The sequence below is a fragment of the Protopterus annectens genome, chromosome 1.part0 (assembly GCF_019279795.1).
Source record: "Protopterus annectens isolate FY-2018-M chromosome 1.part0, PAN1.0, whole genome shotgun sequence".
In the NCBI taxonomy this organism is placed as follows: domain Eukaryota; kingdom Metazoa; phylum Chordata; order Ceratodontiformes; family Protopteridae; genus Protopterus; species Protopterus annectens.
The window spans coordinates 1,010,623,973-1,010,630,247 of record NC_056725.1 but is presented as its reverse complement, the minus strand read 5'-3'; positions in this window follow the sequence as shown (position 1 = coordinate 1,010,630,247).

Below are 6,275 nucleotides of genomic sequence, written 5' to 3'. Positions count from 1 at the left end.
TCCCTCCACTCTCCCTCCTCCAAGGAGGCACAGGCTCAGTCCAGCTGGCATCCACAAGGGTGCACAGAGAGAAAGGGGTCAGAGAGACACAGAGAGACAGAGGGTCAGGGCAGTGGAGCGAGGAGAAGCCCTGGTACCCGTGGACAGCTCCATCCTGGGACCCTCAGTATTAATGATCCTTCCACAGGTTCACCTACGGAAGCCTTGTTATGACTTTTACTTCCTCTAGATAGTCAAGTTTGATCGTTTTCTCGGTGCACCACCGGGGCCGTGACTGACTCCAGCGGGCCGATCTGAGGACCTCACTAAACCACCCAATCGGTAGTAGAGATGGGTGGTATGTACAAAGGGCAGGGCCTTAATCAACTCGAGCTTATGACGCGCACTTACTGGGAATTCCTCATTCGTGGAGAATAATTGCAATCTCCAGTCCCTATCACGAATGGTGTTCAGCGGATTACCCGGACTTGTTGGCCAAGGGTAGACACATGATGATCCATTTAGTGTAGCACGCGTGCAGCTCCGGACATCTAAGGGCATCACAGGCCTGTTATTGCTGAATCTCGTGTGGCTGAAAGCCACTTGTCCCTCTAAGAAGTTGGAGATGACCGCACTGGGCTGCATAACTATTTAGCATGGCAGAGTCTCGTTCGTTATCGGAATTAACCAGACAAATTATTCCACCAACTAAGAAAGGCCATGCACCACCACTCACAGAATCGAGAAAGAGCTATACATTTGTCAATCCTTTGTGTCTGGCCGGGTGAGGTTTCCCGTGTTGAGTCAAATTAAGCCACAAGCTCCACTCCTGGTGAAGCCCTTCCGTCAATTCCTTTAAGTTTCAGCTTTGCAACCATACCCCCCCCCAGAACCCAAAGACTTTGGTTTCCCGGAAACTCCCCGGCGGGTCATGGGAATAACACTGCCAGATAGCTAGTCAGCATTCTTTATGGTCGGAACTATGACTGTATCTGATCATCTTTGAACCTCTGACTTTCTTTCTTGATTAATGAAAACATTCTTGGCAAATGCTTTCACTTTCGTTCTTCTTGTGCCAGTCCAAGAATTTCACCTTTAGTTGCACAATATGGATGCCACTGGCCATCCCTCTTAATCATGGCCCCAGTTCCGAAAACCAACACAATAGACCCAGAGTCCTATTCCATTATTCCTAGATAAAGTATTCAGGCGACTGGCCTGCTTTGAACACTCTAATGTTTTCAAAATAAATGCTTCGGACCCTCGGGATGCTCAGTTAAGAGCATTGAGGGAGCGTCGAGAGGCAGGGGCTAGGACAGGCGGTAGCTCACCTCATGGTGGACTGCTAGCCAGATCCCAAAATCCAACTATGAGCTTTTTAACTGCAGCAACTTTAATATATGCTATTGGAGCTGGAATTACCATGGCTGCTGGCACCAGACTTGCCATACAATAGATTATCATTAAAGGATTTAAAGTGTACTCATTCCAATTATAGGGCCTAGAAAGAGTCCTGTATTGTTATTTTTCATCACTACCTCCCCAAGTCTGGAGAGGGTAATTTGCGCTCCTGCCACCTTCCTTGGATGTGGTAGCTGTTTCTCAGGCTCCCTCTCTGAAATCGAACCCTGATTCCTCGTTACCCGTGGTCACCATGGTAGGCACAGATAGTACCATCGAAAGTTGATAGGGCAGACATTCGAATGTCATGTCGCCACCATGATGGCATGAGATTGGCCCGAGTTTATCTAGAGTCACCAAAGCTGCCGGGCCGAGACCCGGATTGGTTTTGGTCTGATAAATGCACGCATCCCCAGAGGTCAGCACTCGTCAGCATGTATTAGCTCTAGAATTACCACAGTTATCCAAGTAACGGTGGAGCGATCAAAGGAATCATAACTGATTTAATGAACCATTTGCAGTTTCACTGTAGCATCCGTGTGCACCGAGACTTGCATGGCTTAATCTTTGAGACAAGCATATGCTACTGGCAAGATCAACCAGATAGGAGCACCTTGGTGGGTGGGCAAGAGGGGCCAGAGCCCACACCTCTGCCAATAGGAGGGGTCACTCTCCAGATGGAGGGGGCAACCCCAGTGTTGGTCGTGGACTGGTAACCATAAGCCCAGAGGTCTGCAGGCTGGCACAGTGAGCATCAGCACTATAGCTAGAGAAAAGGGGGATACAGCCCCACATGCTTCGGCCTCACACGGATGCTGGTGGATGGCAGATGTGTCACAAGACTCCTATGCCTTGGCCTGGGCTCATCGGTCTCACCTAGACTTCTGCCCTGAGGGGCACGAAGCACTCCGTGCCCCAACCGCACCTTGCTCCTGAGGTTGAGAAGCTCAACCCACAAGCCGTGATCCACAGAGCCGCACCACGGGGACTCTTCACCAGTGGGAGTTGATTGGCCCATTCGATCAATGGATGGTAGATAAGGGCACCACAATCCTACGTGGACACCTGGAAGAACATTCTCACCTGGGGCTGGTACCCGGACTTGAACTTTGAAAAAAAAACCTTTGTTCCTTAACTCCTGGAGGCTGCTAAATCATGCTGGATCATGTGATCCTGCTGGGTGATTGTGGGAGTGAATGTGCAGGGTGCAACCACTCCCGTGGAATTCCCCTCATCACCAGAGGGGCAAGTATGCTCTCATATGGACTTCCAAGCCCACCTCCTTTCTGATCCAGGGTTACTCTGGGGACTTTGCAATTTCTCGAGAATCCCTTTGAGAACAGGGCAAAGTCAGATGCCTATGACTGACCAGGAGCTCTCTGGTCCTCAAGGCCTTTGCACAAAGCTCCCTTAAGGGCTTCTGTATGGGCCTACCATGGTGGCCTCCCCTTTGACCATGCAGAGAGACCTCTTCACCCGGCTGCAGCCCAAGGCTCATCTCGGGGACCTTGCCACCTCCATGACCCCTGCAGGTTGCCTAACTGAGCTCACCCAGGAAGGAGAGCTCCTCGCACCACAGCCATCCACCAAATGATCCCTTGAGGACTTCCATCCCACTGGGGGGGGTGGGCTTTCAATGCCCTTGCACCCAGGAGGGAGTGCTCCATGTCTGGATGCCTTCTGCCACTCTCCCCCTTAAAAGTCCCCCTACTTTCCCATCCAGCACACCACAGTTCCCGTCTCCAGCATATCCCCTACAGGCTGCCTAACCATGCCGTATCAATGAGCCCTCGTGGCTTCTCAGTGGGACCTCCCTCTGATCCAGGCTGACCTTGCAGAACTCCCCTCAGCCACAGAGGTGCAGCCATGCTCCCATTGGGACTTCCATGTCTCCCTCCTTTCCCATCCAAAGCCATTCTGGGGACTTTGCTACATTTTGGGGACGCAGTAGGGTACCGGCCAAGGATTGACTCCTTCCACCTGCCTGGCAGGAGCACTCCATTCCCCGACACCTTCCGCCACTCTCCCCCTTTGGGACTTCCACAGGGGTGGATTCACCCTCCATGCTCACTCGGGAGGGAGAGCTACTAGTCCTGCAATCTTCCTGCAGACGATCCCATGGGGACTTGCATCCCACTGGGGCAGACTCACCCTCTGTGCTCACCTGGGAAGGAGAACTCCTGGCCCCACAGCCTTCCACTAGACTATCCATTGGGGACTTCCATCCCATTGTGGGGTCTGCTTTGCATGCCCTCGCACCCAGGAGGGAGTGCTCCATGTTCAGATGCTTTCCGCCACTCTCCCGTTTCCAAGTCCCCATCCTTTCCCATCCAGAACACCACAATCCCCATCTCCCGCATATCCCCTGCAGGCTGCCTAACTGTGCCGTGTCTTTGATCCCTCGTGGCCTCTCAGTGGGACCTCCCATGATACCAGATGACCTCTCGGAACTCCCCTTGGCTGTTGAGCAGCAGCCACACCCCCATTGTGACTTCCACGACCCCCTCCTTTCCCATTCTGGGGACTTTGCCACATTTCAGGGATGCCGTCTGGTACCGGCCAAGGATTGACCCCTTCAACCTGCATGGCAGGAGCGCTCCATGCCCGGACACCTTCTGCCACTGTCCCCCTTAGGGACTTCCACAGGGGTGGACTCACCCTATGTGTTCACCTAGGAAGGAGAGCTCCTGGTCCCACAGCCTTCCGACAGATGCTCTTTGGGGACTTCTGTCCCACTGGGGGGGCATACTTTCTGCTTCCTCACACCCAGGACAGAGCACTCCATGCCTGGACACCTTCCCTGCCACTCTCCCCCAATGGGACTTCCACAGGGGCGGACTCACCCTCTGTGCTCACCCGGGAAGGAGAGCTACTGGACCCGCAGCCTTCCTTCAGGTAATCACTAGAGGAATTCCATCCCACTGGGAGGTGTGCTTTCTGAGCCTTTGACGCAGGAGGGAGTGCTGAATGTCCGGACGCCTTTCGCCACTCTCCCCCTTTGGGAGTTCCACAGGGGTGGACTCACTCTCTGTGCTCACCTGAAAAGGAGAGCTCCTGGTCCCGCAGCCTTCTGACAGATGATCCCTTAGGGTTTTCCTTCCCACTGGGGGGGGGAGGCGCGCTTTCTGCACCCTCACACCCAGGAGCAAGTGCTCCATGTGCGGACACCTTCCGCAACTCTTCTCCTTCCAAGTCCCCTTTTCTCAGCCAGAACATCACAGTCCCCTTCTCCTGTATATCCTTTGCAGGTTGCCAAACCATGCCTTGTCTCTGAGCCCTCATTGCCTCTCAGCGGGATCTCTTTCCGATCCCAGCCAACCTCTCAGAACTCCCCTTGGTTGCCGAGTGGCAGCCACGCTCCCATTGGGACTTCCATGTCCCCATCCATTCTTGTCCAGATACATTCTGGGGACTTTGCCACATTTCAGGGATGCCGTCCAGTACCTGCCGAGGACAAACCCCTTCCACCTGCTTGGCAGGAGTGCTCCATGCCCAGATGCCTTCCGCCACTCTCCCCTTCAGGACTTCCAAAGGGGTGGACTCACCCTCTGTGCTCACTCAGGAGGGAGAGCTACTAGTCCCACAGCCTTCCCCCAGACGATCCCATGGGAACTTGCATCCCACTGGGGGGGGGCACACTTTTCGCGCCCTTGCACACAGGAGTGATCACTCCACATCTGGATGCCTTCCGCTACTCTCACCCTTTGGGACTTCCACAGAGGTGAACTCATTATCCGTGCTCACAAGGGAAGGAGAGCTCCAGCTCCCACAGCCTTCCTCCAGACTATCCCTTGGGGACTTCCGTCCCACAAGGGGGCTTGCTTTCCTCACCCTAGCACCCAGGAGGGAGCGCTCCATGTCAGGATGCCCATCTGCCACTCTCCCCCTTCAATGTCCCCCTCCTTTCTCATCCAGAACACCACAGTCCCCATCACCCCCATATCTTCTGCAGGCTGCCTAACCGTGCCATGTCTCTGAGTCCTCGTGGCCTCTCAGTGGGACTTCCCTTTGATCCCGGCTGACCTCGCAGAACTCCCCTTGGCTGCTGAGTGGCAGCCACACTCCCATTGAGACTTCCATGTCCCCCTCCTTTCCCATCCAGATACATTCTTGGGACTTTGTCACATTTCGGGGACGCTGTCCATTACTGGCTGAGGATGGACACCTTCCACCTGCCTGGCAGGGACGCTCCATGCCCAGACATGTTTTGCCACTCTCCCCCTTCAGGACTTCCACAGGGGCGGACTCACACTCCATGCTCAGCCAGGAAGAAGAGCTCCTGGTCCTGCAGCCTTCCTCCAGACATTCTCTTGGGGACGTCCATTCAACTGGGGGGGCACGCTTTCAATGCCCTCACACACAGGAGGGAGCACTCCATGTCCATACTCCTTCTGCCACTCTTCTTCTTCCAAGCCCCCCTCCTTTCCCATCCAGAACATCACAATCCCCATCTCCCACATATCCCCTGCAGGCTGCCTAACTGTGCTGTGTCTCCAAGCCCTCGAGGCCTCTCAGCGGGAATACCCCCTGATCCTGGTCAACCTCACGGAACTCCCCTCAGCCACAGAGTGGCAGTCATGCTCCCATTGGGACTTTCACGACCCCCTCCTTTCCCATCCAGAGACATTCTGGGACTTTGCCACATTTCGGGGATGCCATCTGGTACTATCTGAGGACGGATCCCTTCCACCTGCCTGGGAGGAGTGCTCCATGCCCGAATGCCTTCCACCACCCTCCACCTTCGGGACTTCCTCAGGGCTGGACTAACCCTCTGTGCTCACCCAGGAAGGAGAGCTCCTGGCCCCACAGCTTTCCTCCAGGCAATCCCTTGGGGACTCCCGCATATCCTCTCCAGGCTGCCTAAACGTGCCATGTCTCTGAGCCCTCATGGCCTC